Source organism: Jaculus jaculus, chromosome 19 (genome assembly GCF_020740685.1).
Source record: "Jaculus jaculus isolate mJacJac1 chromosome 19, mJacJac1.mat.Y.cur, whole genome shotgun sequence".
NCBI lineage: Eukaryota > Metazoa > Chordata > Mammalia > Rodentia > Dipodidae > Jaculus > Jaculus jaculus.
This window is the reverse complement of record NC_059120.1, coordinates 62155988-62171990: the sequence shown is the minus strand read 5'-3', so window position 1 is coordinate 62171990 and position 16003 is coordinate 62155988. Positions and strand designations below refer to the sequence as shown.

The window sequence follows — 16003 nt, the reverse complement described above, 5'->3', positions numbered from 1 at the left end:
AAATGAAGGAGATGAAAGTGTTTTTAAGTCCATGAGGGACTTAGCTCTGTGCGCCCACTAAAGGTTCTGACTTCACTGAAACAGAGTGGTAGAGGTGAAGAAAGGCAGTATGTGTGGGGAGAGGTGGCCTGGTCTTCTCTAACAAAGAAAATAAAAGGAGCTGGCAAAGCCTGCCTCCACAGATGTGTAGGTGAAACCATAAGAAGCTGAGGTGTATAGGTGGGACAGGGGCAGCTATTATCTCTTGTATACATGGTAGTCACACTTGACTTTTTAAAAAAATCTTTTATTTACTTATTTATGAGAGAGAGAGTGTGAGAGAGAATTAGAATGAGCACACCAGGGCCCCCAGCCACTGCAAACAAACTCCAGATGCATATGCCCCCTTGTGCATCTGGCATATGTAGGTCCTGGAGAACTGAACCAGGATTCTTTGGCTTTGCAGGCAAATGCCTTAACTGCTAAGCCGTCTCTCTAGCCCCACACTTGACTTTTAAAACCCATATATAAGTGCTATTTTGACTATATATGACTTAATATATTAGGAGCATATATTAAATATAGTCTCTAAAGACATAGAAGATAGTTTGCTTTGTTTCCTAAGCCAAGGCATGCCAGGGCCTGTAGCCACTGCAAATGAACTCCCGATGCATGTGCCACCTTGTGCACCTGCCTTTACATGGGTACTAAGGAATCAAGCCCTGGTCACAAGGCTTTGCAGGCAAGTGCCTTAACCATTAAGCCATCTCATTAGCTCCTGTTATTCCTTCTTATAAGCCCACAACCAGCACCCCAGATACTTGGTTCAGATGTCACTTTGCCTTCCTCAGTTCTGAAGTGGACGCAGCTGTGAACAAGCAAACACTAAGACCTCTCCCTACAGTGTGACCTTCATCTGTATCTTGTCTAGCATTTCTAGTGCTCATGCAGAAGCTCAGGTCTTATCAATTCTTCACTTTTGACAAGCATTAAGCTCAGGAGGCCCTATGCTGGTGGCTGTGGGTGTCTTCCACAGCAAGTTAGTAATTTCAGATGTTGTGGGAGGGAGTTCTCAGTGGAAGAATCTTGCTTTCAATCCAAAATTAAAGCTCAATTTAGTCTAATTCTCTTTGACTTTATCAGTGGCATAAAAGCTGATTCCATGTACAAAATAAGTAAATAGTTGCACAGATTTGAAATTCCTCCTTCTTGGGTACAGCTATCATCAAGTTCTGTGCTGTCTCTCAGGCTATTTTCATCCATCACAGTGCTGATCTTTTCTCCTTTATTTTCTATTTCCTCTCCCTCCTCTGCACTTCTTCCACCCCTTATCTAAAAAAGAAAAGGATAGTGTCTCTGTGTGTCTGTCTCCCCTGTCTGTGTCTGGTGTAATTAGCATGGAAGTTCCTTAAGAGCAAGAATAGCTCCTTCATGAGAGGGTGAATCTCAGAAATCCATAAATGCCTATTTAATAATTAGATAAATTAGAATAAAGAACTTAATAAGAGAGGCCATTTGTTTATCTAGTCATAATGTCTTTAGAAAACCCCAGCAATAAGAGCATGTCAGTCCTGGAAATAGAGGCTGAGAGACCAGTCTAAGGAAGAAGAATGCTTTCCAAGAACCAAAGATCCCTGCAGCTTTGAGGGGTGCAAGACCTGCATGCTTCTGCCTCCAGTTAGCTGTGTGGGTGAGACAAAGCACCTTTAGCTATCTGGCCCCCAGGTTCCAAATCAGGAGTGTGCAAGACTATGGGTGACCTGACTGCAGACTAATGGTGGCTGGTAACACTGAGGAAGATGAAATAGGCCAGGGTGGCCCAGAGGAGACAACAGAACCCATTGCAGAGTTGCAGGAGGGACAGAGAGAACCTGAGGGATGTAGGAGACTTTTAGGATGTGGTGTCCCCAGGACTTGCTATCCAGAGTGTGTGGAACCTAAAGACAGAAGTCTGTAGAGTTGCTCTATTCTGTCTTGCAGACCCAAGAGGGAATAGCAGATCCAGGTCAGGACTGTGATCAAAGATGGAGCTGAAAGCATTCACACTGCTTGTGGGTCACAGATTCTTGGCCACTCTCCCCTTCAAGAGATGGAGTCTAATTCTTCCTTCCGGAATGTGAGTGGACTTGTCTTGCCTTAGTGACATGCTTCTAATGAATACAGTGCAACAGAAGGAATGCTATGTGACTGTGTATTATAAACAACAGAAGGAATGCTATGTGACCTATGTGTATAAAGCAACATAGAGAGTGCTATGGGACCATATATATATGGGGCAACAGAAGGAATACTATGTGACATGTGTATGAAGAAAGAGAAGAGACACTATGGGTCTGTATATGTATGAAACAACAGAAGAAACACTATGTGACATGTGTATAAAGCAACAGAAAGAACACTATGTGACCATGTGCATATGATGCAATAGAAGGAACGTTATGTGGCCTGGGTGTATGAAGCAACAGAAGGAATGCTATAATACTATAGGACCCATGTATGTATGAAGCAAGAGAAGGAACACTATGTGACTATGTGTGAATGAAGCAAGTAGTCCCCTTTTGTAAGTTTTCAGGGAGGAGAGAATTCTATACCATATGATTCAGACTACATGTTAATAACCATGAAGGCACTAGATAGAACCCAGGCTTTATCTAACACCTCTAGGGCAGCAGGGAGGCTGGTCTTGCCTACCTGGCTTTTAGAACACAGGCATGGAATTGTTGTTGTTGTTGTTTTTAAATGACTGCGTACATTCTAGCACTGACCCAATGCTTTCTTTACAGAGGAAGAAGCTGGGTTCTGGCATGATTAGAAACAGAAGGTATTCCTTATCCCCCACAATCCAGCAAGCATGATAATGGGACAAGAAGAAAGGGTTTAGGACCATGGCATAAGACTAAACTTAAAATTGGAGAACTGCTTGGACAAAGAAGGAAGAAGAAGCAAGTTTGGCACCCCCCCCAAAAAAAATGTCCCTGGGGGACTTGGTGGCTTAGCTTCCTGAGGAACACATCCACTTCACCTGCCAGCTCAGAGCATATTACTCAAAGTTTGTGACAACAATGAAACAAATGCTCAGTGGAAGAATCTGGAGGAGGAGCTACTCTGTCTGGCAAAACTCCCTTCAAACCAGGTGGTAGCATTGCAACCTAGACACCTGCCTAGTCTACTCCTTGCATAACTCCCTCAGTGATTATGTTGTCTGCAGTTCCAGAACCAGTGGCCTCAGGCTCAGGCTCAGGTCCAGAAAGCATGTCTTGCAACCCAGCCAGCTCCCACCCACCACCAGGCTGAGGCTTTTGGCCATGCTGCTTGGCAGCTGGGAAGGGAGGGGCTTTTCTTGGCATATAGTCTTAGCACTGATGTTCCCATTTCTGTTGGGTTCATTGAGAGAGAAACTAAAGTGCCAGAAAATAGATTTTTTTCTTTTTTATTCTGATGAATCACTTTTAAACAATAGAATAGGGCAGTGGTTAGCTGGTTGATCTTGGTCTTGAAACTCCACGTCTTAGTTCTTAGCCTCTCCTATGATAATCTTTCTTTCTTGGGAGGGTCCATGTTCTTGGATCAATCAAGGCAAGGACAAAGATGTCCATGTGGGCGAGAGTGCTCCAAATCCAGCTTGTTACTTCTGCATCTATCAGTTGGGGCCAGAGCCAGGGAGAAGCTGTGCTTTCCTACAGGACACTACAGACAGAAGGCTGAATATTCCCCTAAAGACAAGGCCTTTAAAGAGCCATGGAGCAGCTCACTGTCACTGTGCTTTTGACCCTCCATCTTATCATCCATCCAGCCATACAATTGACTCATCCATCTATCCATCCACTCATCCACCCTTAGACCCATTCATTAATTTATCTGCTCATCCATCTATTCACTCATCCAACTCATCTATCCACCCAATCATCTATTTACTAATCCATCCATTCATTCAGTTACTATTTTCAGGAAACCTGTATTGTTATATGGCTCAGAGGGAAAGAGCAGCTTCCATAAAAGTGATTGTAATGCTCAGAAGTGGTAGTGTGGTTATAGGAAAAACCCATCACTTTGCATAATATCAAGGAGAAAAACATAGATGGAGAGATACCTTGAAAGCCTGAAGTACTGGCTTGGGGTTTCCCTTTGAAGTGTGTTCCCAGAGTTTTTAGGGTTAGAGCCTATGCTTAGAAACCCTAACAAACCAGGCTTGGCCAATCTTCCTCAAAAAGTCAATTAAAGGGCTGGAGAGATGGCTTAGCAGTTAAGCGCTTGCCTGTGAAGCCTAAGGACCCCGGTTCGAGGCTCGGTTCCCCAGGTCTCACGTTAGCCAGATGCACAAGGGGGCGCACGCATCTGGAGTTCGTTTGCAGAGGCTGCAAGCCCTGGCGCGCCCATTCTCTCTCTCTCTCCCTCTATCTGTCTTTCTCTCTGTGTCTGTCGCTGTCAAATAAATAAACTAAAAATTAAAAAAAAAAATGTCAATTAAGCTGGGCATGGCGGCACATGCCTTTAATTCCAGCACTCGGGAGGCAGAGGTAGGATTGCTGTGAGTTCGAGGCCACTCGGACAGTACATAGTGAATTCCAGGTCAGCCTGAGCTAGAGCGAGACCCTACCTCGGAAAACCAAAAAAAAAAAAAAAAAAGTAAATTAAAAGACCCGAATTAATAGTAAAAAGCAGAAGAAAAGAGACTTATTCAAGGTGGCTACATTGGGAAGAACAAAATGTCTAATGGCCCCTTTTTCCCTAGTCTACTTTCAGGGTCTTGACATGTGGAAGTTCAGATTTAAATAGAAGGCAAGAGGTATATATCACTAAGCAATTCCAGTCACAGTATAGTCACACCCGTTGCATTGTCTCCAACCCCTCTTGCAAGGCCATCACTTCTTCTGTGAGGTTAGCCTCCAGTCAGCCTTTCATCAGCATGGGATGCCAGTTTCTCTGGATTTATTGTTTCAGTAGTCTGATATCCAAAGGACCATGCACAAGTGTCTACTGAGAATATCTTCCCTCCTGCCATGCAGGCTGGACATTACAGTTAGAACACATGTGTTCACTTTTTTTTTTTTTTAGTTTTTTTTTCTTTATTTTTCTATATGTGGTCAATTTTGAAAGTACCCCTGGTACCCTCACCCCTGTGGTTCAAAGCTGAGCTAGAAAGCAATATCCAGCCTCCTGTGGCCAGGAAAACCCAAGGCTACCTAAGTTATGGCCTTGGATCTAATTTAGTACCTCCGTGCCCCAAGAGTCACATGATACAGACTTTCCCTCTTCCTGGAATCTTGTAAAAAAAAAAATAAAAATAAAGTGCAAGAAGCTTCCCTAATTCTTCTCTGGCTTGGTGATCCCATCATGCTTTTCCATGACATATTAACCCTCTAGTAAATCTTCCCTTTCCCCAAAAAAATATCTGCCTCAGGGTTTTTCTCTATGAAATAGCCTTTTTAGTCAATCTTTCAGTACTTTAAAAAATAATTTTAGAAAAATGTTTTTAATTATTTGTAAGGAGAGGGAGAGTGAAGAAGAGAGAACGGGCATTCCAGGGCCTCTTGCTGCTACATACTAACTCCAAACACATGTGCCACTTTGTGCTTCTGCCTTTACCTGGGTACTGGGGAATTGACCCAGGTTGTTAGGCTTTGCAAATCAGCATCTTAACTGCTGAGCCATCTCTTCAGCCCTCTTTCAGTACTTTTACAATAACCACAAGAAACCTCATTTTGCAGGCTTACAAGGAGTCTGATTTCATGGGGGAGCCTCTGGGAACATCAGCATCAAGGGCTATGGGGATACCTCTTAGTTTGGGGTTTATTTTTATTTTTTGTTGTGTGTATGTGTGTGAGTGCACGTGTAAGTGCAAGAGTGAGTTCATGTATGTGGAGACCAGAGGACAACTTTAGGTGCCAGTCTGCATGTGCCAGCCACCTTTTTTTGAGACAGGGTCACTCATTGGCTTGGAGCTCACCAAGCAGGCTAGTCTGGCTGGCCAGTGAGCCCCAGGGATCCACCCGTCTCTACTCCCCCAGCACCAGGATTACAAGCAGGTGCCACTGCTATAAAAAGCCAGGCATTAGGCTTAGAGGTCTTTAAAGGAAGGAGCCCACCTCCTGTTTTCCTGATAATATTAGAAAGTGCTGGAGAGATAATTCAGCAGTTAAAGGGATTTGCTTGTAAAACCTGTCAACACAAGTTGGATGTACCCCAGCACCCACATAAAACCAGATGCAAAGTGGCACATGCATCTGTGATGCCAATGTGCCTATGACAATGGAGGTAGAGCCAGAAGAATCCAAAAATCATGGGGCAGCTAGTCTGGCAAGAGACCCTGTCAGAGAATGTGGAAGAGCACAGATAACTAGATGTTATCCTCTAACCTCCACATGCACCATGGCATACATATCCATAAACATGCACACACACACACACACACACACTATTAAGTAATTAATTAAAAGAAAAGGAAGGGCTGGAGAGATGGCTTAGCGGTTAAGCGCTTGCCTGTGAAGCCTAAGGACCCCGGTTTGAGGCTCGGTTCCCCATGTCCCACGTTAGCCAGATGCACGTCTGGAGTTCGTTTGCAGAGGCTGGAAGCCCTGGTGCGCCCATTCTCTCTCTCTCCCTCTATCTGTCTTTCTCTCTGTGTCTGTCACTCTCAAATAAATAAATAAAAAATTTAAAAAAAAAAGAAAAGGAAAATAATTCTCTGAATGAATATGTAAACAGAGTTATCTTCCACAAGATAATTTACAAATAACTGTGAGGTTCAGGAGTGATCAAAACCACGGTGACCACTCTGAGGCAAAGATGGAAGCTTTTATTCAGAAAAAACATGAACTGCCAGGGCTGACTCTCAAGAGCAGAGCACAGTCAACTTTGAGATTACAGATAGTGGGCTATACAAAGCTCTTCATTTGGGGGTAGGTGTGGAAGGGAAGTTGCTAGGGTGTGAGACCAGAAAATGACCATGTGGGAGATGATGCAGTAAACCTAGACCTGGGGCATTGTTAGGCAAGGAAGGGATAATGGCTGGGCAGTTCCCTGAGGAATGTGGATGACCCACTTCCTTATGTCTCTGTCGCCCTCCTGCTGTCCTTAGTGACTCCATTTTGTCTTGACCTAACAACAGCTTCATCTCCAGATGAGGGAAGAACCATGGAAGAAATATAAGCAAGACCGAAGGAAGGAATGAACAAAGATTTTGGGAACTGAAAGGGGCCTCATGTTGTTAAAGTCCAATTGAAAAAAAAAAAAGGGCTGGAGAGATGGCTTAGCGGTTAAGCACTTGCCTGTGAAGCCTAAGGACCCCGGTTGGAGGCTCAATTCCCCAGGACCCACGTTAGCCAGATGCACAAGGGGGCACACGCGTCTGGAGTTCGTTTGCAGTGGCTGGAGGCCCTGGGCGCTCTCTCTCTCTCTCTCTCTCTCTCTCTCCCTCTCTCTCTCTCTCTCCCCCTCTCCCTCTTTCTCTCTCTGTTGCTCTCAAATAAATAAAAATAAACAAAAAAAAAAGAAAGAAGATCCCCTCACACAGGGGCTAAGAGATCAGAAGGGGAGGGGCCAGGGGGCCAAGAGAAGTCAGAATACCCAAGGGACTTATGAGCCATGAGACTCACTCACATGGTCCAGGCCCATTTATATGAATCAAGCATCCGATTGGAATGAGCTTCAATACCAGACTTAGGTGTGTAATGGAGGGACCTGATTGGTTGGTAGGCTCAAGAGGCAGTCTCTGGGCCAGCCTACAGGTATCAAGCCGTTGAAAAATGGAGGGAGAATCAGGAAGCTGACATTGAAATTGATGCTTATAGCTATCTTAGGTGAGACTGGACCAGAAGTGTGTTCTAGTCTTGCCAGAGCAGGCAAATTGACAGCCATGTTTCTGTGGGCCAGTTGCTAGTTAACTACCTCCGGGGGCAGGGGGAGAGGGGGAGAAGGCGGGGCGAAGGGGGGGGGCGCGGGGAGAGCTATCTTGATCCTAATCTGTATTATCGAAAATGGGAAAGCCAGCCTAGTAACCTTAATTGGAGTCTTTTATGGGAATTTACTGGATAGGGGCTGAGTGGTCAGTCCAATCTCCATGTATGTGTCCAGGGAAGGGAACTAACCCATTTTATTCCTAGGAAAAGGAATTACACTTCGTGGAAGGGGGTAATCTTTGAAGAATCTTCTGACATTTCTAGCCTCTAGCAAGGCTGTGAGGACTCCTTTAGGAAAAAAAGAAATATGGGCCATGTGTCCTGACACACACCTTTAATCCCAACACTTGGGGTGGTGGGGCAGGCGGAGGTAAGAGGATCACCATGAGTCTGAGGCCACACAGGGACTAATAGTAAATTCCAGGTCAGCCCAGGCTAGAGCAAGACCTCACCTTGAAAAACCAAAAAAGAGACAGGAAAGAACCAGGTACTTCCTATAGGTTTGAGGATGCCCCTCAGACCTTGTGTGCACAAGGACATTTCTCACTTTGACTTTACGGGATCCAGTTACTGCTAAATTGCCTCAGTCTTCTGGAAGGCCCCTTCGTCAAAGTTCAGTTTCCAATAACCTTGCAAACCCCCTAACCTTTTACCTAACATTTTGGAGTCTGTCTTCCTCTCTTGCTTCAGATCCCATTTGTTTCTACTGGTGTTAAACTAAAGTCTTGGTCCCCAAAATTAGTTTGTCTCAGGATCCTGCTATGTCAAACCCTAAATTTGATACACTTAACACAAGATTTTTTTTTTGTTTTATCATTTTATTTTTTTTCTTTTCACAATTTTTATTAACATTTTCCATGATTATAAAAAATATTCCATGGTAATACCCTCTCACCCCCCCACACTTTCCTCTTTGAAACTCCATTCTCCATCATATTACCTCCCCATCTCAGTCATTGTAGTTACATATATACAATATCAACCTATTAACTACCCTCCTCCCTTCCTTTCTCTTCTCTTTATATCTCCTTTTTAGCTTACTGGCCTCTGCTATTAAGTATTTTCCTTCTCACGCAGAAGCCCAATCATCTGTAGCTAAGATCCACATATGAGGGAGAACATGTGGCACTTGACTTTCTGGGCCTGGATTACCTCACTTAGTATAATCCTTTCCAGATCCATCCATTTTTCTACAAATTTCATAACTTCATTTTCTTTACTGCTGAGTAGAACACCATTGTATAAATGTGCCACATCTTCATTATCCACTCATCAGTTGAGGGACATCTAGGCTGGTTCCATTTCCCAGCTATTATAAATTGAGCAGCAATAAACATGGTTGAGCACATACTTCTAAGGAAATGAGTCCTTAGGATATATGCCTAGGAGTGCTATAGCTGGGTCATATGGTAGATCAACCTTTAGCTGTTTTAGGAACCTCCACACTGATGTCCACAATGGCTGGACCAGATAGCATTCCCACCAGCATGTAGAAGGGTTCCTCTTTTTCCACATCACCACCAACATTTATGATCATTTGTTTTCATGATGGTAGCCAATCTGACAGGAGTGAGATGGAATCTCAATGTAGTTTTAATCTGCATTTCCCTGATGACTAGTGACGTAGATCATTTTTTTAGATGCTTATATGCCATTCGTATTTCTTCCTTTGAGAATGCTCTATTTAGCTCCATAGCCCATTTGTTGATTGGCTTGTTTGATTCCTTATTATTTAACTTTTTGAGTTCTTTGTATATCCTAGATATTAATCCTCTATCAGATATATAGCTGGCGAAGATTTTTTCCCATTCTGTAGGTTGCCTCTTTGCTTTATTCACTGTGTCCTTTGCAGTGCAAAATCTTTGTAATTTCATGAGGTCCCAGTGATTAATCTGTGGTCTTATCGCCTGAGCAATTGGGGTTGTATTCAGAAAGTCTTTGCCAAGACCAATATGTTGAAGGGTTTCCCCTCCTTTTTCCTCTAGCATTTTCAGAGATTCAGGTCTGATGTTAAGGTCTTTAATCCATTTGGACTTAATTCTTGTGCATGGTGAGAGAGAAGAATCTATTTTCATCCTTCTGCAGATATATGTCCAGTTTTCCCAACACCATTTGCTGAAGAGGTTGTCTTTTCTCCAATGAGTATTTGTGGCATTTTTATCGAATATCAGATGGCTATAGCTACCTGGACTTACATCTGGGTCCTCTATTCTGTTCCATTGATCTACATGTCTGCTTTTGTGCCAGTACCACACTGTATTTGTTACTATGGCTCTGTAGTATAGGTTAAAATCAGGTATGGTGATGCCTCCTGACTTATTTTTGTTGCTCAGTATTATTTTAGATATTCGAGGTTTTTTGTGATTCCAAATGAATTTTTGGTTTGTTTTTTCTATTTCCATGAAGAATGCCTTAGGAATTTTGATAGGGATTGCATTAAATGTGTAGATTGCTTTTAGTAAGATTGCCATTTTCACAATATTGATTCTTCCAATCCAGGAACAAGGGATGTTTCTCCACTTTCTAGTGTCTTCTGCAATTTCTCTCATGAGTGTTTCAAAGTTCTCATTGTAGAGATTCTTTACTTCCTTGGTTAGGTTTATTCCAAGGTACTTTATTTTTTTTTGATGCAATTGTGAATGGGAGTGATTCTCTGATTTCATCCTCTGTGTGTTTGTTGTTAGCATATATGAAGGCTACTGATTTCTGTGTATTTATTTTGTATCCTGATACTTGGCTGTAGGTTTTTATCAGCTCTAACAGTTTGTTAGTAGAGTCTTTAGGGTCCTTTATGTATAGAATCATGTCATCTGCAAATAATGGTAACTTGATCTCTTCCTTTCCAATTTGTATCCCTTTTATGTGTGTCTCTTGCCTTATTGCTATGGCTAAGACTTCCAAAACTATATTAAATAAAAGTGGGGACAGTGGACACCCTTGTCTTGTTCCTGATTTTAGTGGAAAAGCTTCCAGTTTTTCCCCATTTAGTAATATGTTGGCTGTAGGCTTGTCATAAATAGCCTTTATTATATTGAGATATGTCCTTCTATTCCCAGTCTCTGTAGGACTTTTATCATGAAGGAATGTTGGATTTTGTCAAATGTTTTCTCTGCGTCTAAGGAGATGATCATGTGATTTTTGTCCTTCAACTCGTTTATGTAATGTATTACATTTATAGATTTGTGTATGTTGAACCATCCCTGCATCTCTGGGATAAAGCCTACTTGGTCAGGGTGAATGATCTTTTTGATATACTCTTGGATTCTGTTTGCCAATATTTTGTTGAGAATTTTTGCATCTATGTTCATGAGGGAGATTGGTCTGTAATTTTCTTTTTTTGTTGTATCTTTGCCTGGTTTTGGTATCAGGGTGACGCTGGCCTCATAGAAGGAGTTTGGTAGAATTCCTTCTTTTTCTATTTCATGGAAAAGCTTAAGAAGCAATGGTGTTAGCTCTTCCTTAAAGGTCTGGTAAAATTCAGCATTGAATCCATCTGGGCCTGGGCTTTTTTTAGTTGGGAGATTATTGATAACTGTTCAGATCTCCATGCTTGTTTTAGGTCTATTTAAGTGATTAATCTCATCTTGATTTAATTTAGGTAGGTCATATAACTCAAGGAAATAATCCATTTCTTTCAGATTTTCCTCCTCTGTGCAGTATATGCTTTTATAGTATGTCCCTATGATTTTTGAATTTCTCTGGAATCTGTGTGATGTTACCTTTTTCATCTCTGATTTTATTAATTTGTGTCTCTTCTCTCTTTCTTTTGGTCAGATTTGCTAAGGGTTTATTAATCTTGTTTATCCTTTCAAAGAACCAACTCTTTGTTTCATTGATTCTTTGGATTTTTTTTTGTTTCAATTTCATTGATTTCTGCCCTAATCTTTATTATTTCTTCCCGTCTACTGATTTTTGGTTTGCCTTGTTCTTTTTCCAAGGCTTTAAGGTGAAGCATTAGGTCGTTTACTTGTGACCTTTCTAATTTCTTAATATAGGCACTTAAGGCTATAAATTTACCTCTTAGAACTGCCTTCATTGTGTCCCAGAGATTTTGTTATGTTGTGTTCCCATTATCGTTTGACTCTATAAATTTTTTGATTTCCTTCTTGATTTCTTCATTGACCCATTCATCACTTAGTAGTGTATTGTTTAGTTTCCATGATTTTGTGTATGCACTATAGCCTTTCTTGCTACTGATTTGTAGTTTAATTCCATTGTAGTCTGATAGAATGCAAGGAATTATTTCAATTTTCCTGGATTTGTTAAGATTTGCTTTGTGTCCTAATATATGGTCTATTTTAGAGAATGTTCCATGTGCTGCTGAAAAGAATATATATTCTGCAGCATTTGGATGAAATGTCCTGTATATATCTGTTAGGTCCATTCCTTTTATGACCTCATTTAGTCCAGTTGCCTCTCTGTTTATTTTTTCCCAGGATGACCTGTCAATTGATGAGAGTGGGGTGTTGAGGTCACCCACTACCACTGTGTTTGGTGTTATATGTGACCTTAGTTCTAATAGTGTTTGTTTGACGAATTTGGGAGCCCCCATGTTAGGTACATATATGAGTTAGGATTATAATGTTCTCCTGTTGGAGTGTGCCCTTAATCAATATAAAGTGACCTTCCTTATCTTTCTTGACTAACGTTGGACTGAAGTCTACCTTGTCAGATATTAGGATAGCAACCCCTGCTTGTTTTCTAGGCCCATTTGCTTGAAACACCGTTTTCCAACCTTTCACCCTAAGATAATGTCTATCTTTTGTAGAAAGGTGAGTTTCTTGGAGTCAACAAGCTGTAGTATCCTGCTCTTTAACCCAGTCTGCAAACCTATGTCTTTTGGTTGGACATTGAGGCTGTTGATATTAAGAGATATTATTGAAAGTTATGTTTGCCTTTTTTTTTTTTTTTTTTTTTTTGTGTGTGTGTGGTTCTGGTTCTGTCTTTGCTCTCTTATGTTAACTAGTATTTGAGTATTGCTTGTTTTTTCCAGGTTCCTTATATGTGTGTTTTTCCTTTTCTTCAGCATGGAGGATTCTATCAAGTATTTTCTGTAGAGCTGGTTTTGTCTCCAAATACTCCTTTAACCTGCTTTTGACATGGAATGTCCTTATTTCTCCATCTATGTGAATGGATAGTAAACTTGAACCATGAATGGATAAAGTAACCTTGGTTGACAGTTGTTATCTTTCAGAACTTGGAATATATCACTCCAAGCCCTTCTAGTTTTTAAAGTTTGTGTTGAATAATCTTCTGTGATCCTGTTGGGCTTGCCTATTTAGGTAACTTGATTTTTCTCTCTAACTGCTTTCAATATTTTTTCTTTGGTTTGTGTGTTTTGTAGTTTGATTATGATATGCCAAGAGAGGTTCTTTCCAGGTTTTGTCTGGCTTGGGTTCTAAAGGCTTCCTGTATCTGCATTGGCACCTCTTTCCCAATTTGGGGGAAGTTTTCTTCTATGATTTTGTTGAAGACTACTATGCCTTTGGAGTGGAATTCTTCTCCTTCTACTATGCCCTGAATTCTTATATTTGATCTTTTCATAGTGTCCCGAATATCTTGAAATTCCCACTCATACTTTTCTATAAGTTTGTCTTTCTCTTTGTTGGACTGTATTAGATCTGCCACCTGGTCTTCTAGCTTAGATATTCTGTCCTCTCCTTCATCCATCCTACTGGTGAGATTTACTACACAGTTTTTTTTATATCATTAACTGTGTTCTTCGTTGCTCGTAATTCTGACTGGGTTTTCTTTATTATTTCTATTTCCTTATTTATGTCTTGTATTGCCTTCTTTATTTCATTAAATTGGTGTCCTGTGTCTTTTTTGATTTCCTCTTTGATTCCTTTGATTTCCTCTTTGATTCCTTTGATTTGTTCTTTGACTTCTTTGAACATATTTACAATCATTCTTTGGAAATTTTTTTCAGGCATTTCCTCTAATTCGTTCTCACTGGAGGTCATTTCTGATGCATTAATACTTTTAGGTGGATTTATATTGTCTTACTTTTTAGTGTTTCTTGTGTTATAATGTATATATATTTGCATCTTGGATTAAGTTAATGCTTGGATTTTCTAGCTAGCTGGGTATTGTTAGCTGTATCAATTGATTTGATGTTATATATCTTCAGGGTAGGATCTTAAGGTGTTAGGTGTGGCTCTTAAGACTCTCACAGTATTTACAAAGGTGTTCCTAGTTTCCCTGGTATGGGAGTATTCAAGTAGGCTGAGTGCAATAAAATACAGGTAGATTCTAAAATTTAACTAAACATTGTACACATTCAATCAAAAACAGCATCGAGTATTTATGCAAGAGTAGTTATTATAACAACCAGATCCTCTATCAACAAAGAGGTTAAGATTTCTGGTTTGTTGAGGGATCCAAGTCAGTGACCAAGTGAGACCCTTCCCTGGTACAATCCAAGTTACCTTGGATGATTTTGGTCTCAGTCAAGTTGCTGGCTGGATCATTGGGCTGCTGCTCTGATTTTTGGAGCTGGGCACTGGCTTTTCCTACGTGGCAAACTGAGCCTGGCAACTGTGGCCCTGCAGAACGGCAATCCTGCTCCTGGAACCACTACTGCTGCTGCTGAAGCTGCTGCTGCTGTATCTGTCCCCGCTGCTGCTAAAGCTGCCACTGCTGGGTCTGAAGCTGCTGCTGCTGAAGCTGCTGCTGGTGGATCCACCACTGCTGCTGCCACCGCTGCTGCTGCTGTATTTGCCACTCCTGGATCCTGCCGCTGCTGCTGCTGAAGCTGTTGCTGCTGCCTCTGAAGCTGCTGCTGCTGGATCTGCCGCTGCTGCTGCTACTGGATCCACTGCTGCTGTGGCCGCTGTTGCCAGTGCTGGAGCCATTGATGTTGCTGCAAGACTCTGCTCCTGCTTGGGTCCCACTGTTGGCTCAAGTTGGCTCAAGTTGGCTGCTCTGTTCGCTGGAGCTGGGCACAGGTGGTGGAGGAGGGGAGGGAGCCGATGCTGCTTTAGTTCTCTTGCTGTTCCACGTGTTCTTCTACCTTGTGATCTGCTCCTCCGTTGTTCACTACTGCTCTCCCTTTACATTTCTTGAGTTGTGGAGAGCTCCGGTGTGAGTGGAAGCTCCAGTCACCTGGCTTTTCCTGTGGCTTGAGCTGAGCCTGGAGGCTTTCTGATGCGCCGCTGCGGTGGGCGGATCTGCTGGGCCCACTTTTGCCAGCTTGTGCGGGCTCTGGATGCTCTGGATCTCTTCTACCCACTGCCGTTTCAATTTCCTATACACCTCACTTTTTAGTAAAAGTTTGTATTTTGCTGAGATTTTTTGGTCTTTCCCCCCACAGGCTGCTTTGGCATGGTACCTACGCCACCATCTTAACTGGAAGTCCCAACACAAGATTTTTTTTTTTTTTTTTTTGAGGAGGCATGTGTCTTTATTACCATTTCCAGATGGAATGCAGAGGACACAGGCATGGAAGAAGAGAAGACTGGGAAGTCTGTAAGCTAAGTGCCTCAGTCTCTCAAGGACGGGCTGAAAGATGGGTGGGTATAAGATGGAATGGAATGGAATTTAGAATTCATTAATGTATTTACACAACTTACACTCTTTAAACAACAGTCTCATGAGTACAGACTACTAATTTACATACACCAGACACCAGGTCCTTGTTTTCCCACCACAACACTTGGGTTAAATAAAATGGACAGTTTGCACTGTTTTCCTTTTCCTGTCTACTTTTCCGAATGAACACTGCTAGTCAACTTAGAACAAATGAAGTTCAATGACTCCAGGCAGCTTCTCTACCATATCACCTGGATCATGAGAGCTTATTTACAAAGGTGTGCTTGGTGACACACAGAGGGTCAGAAGCAAGCCCCAGGGTGCGAACGAGGCAGCCGCCGCAATGCCAGCCTTTCCTGTATGCATCCCAGACTGCGGTCCTCCATGAAAGTGCATGAGAGATGGAGAATTTCCACCCATCCTATAAATTATCCACCTAAGCTAAGCAAGATTTTGCCATTCCTTCACTTAGATCTATCCAGCCACATCTTAAATGACACAACTCTAACAGTGGTAAAAGGGAACCAAGGACACAATAATCTTCACATAGTCTTTTTTCCCTCAAGAACCATGAAAGTGCTCATTTTCCCTTTACA

General features: G+C 42.0%; 1 long non-coding RNA gene across 1 annotated transcript; it reads left to right on the top strand.

Annotated features, from left to right (window-relative positions):
* The first annotated feature begins 1991 nt into the window (after window positions 1-1991).
* Window positions 1992-15235, top strand: LOC123456029. Its single transcript, XR_006634283.1, has 3 exons — window positions 1992-2095; window positions 2763-3112; window positions 15190-15235. It is a non-coding gene; the product is annotated as an uncharacterized LOC123456029 (long non-coding RNA).
* Window positions 15236-16003: the final 768 nt, after the last annotated feature.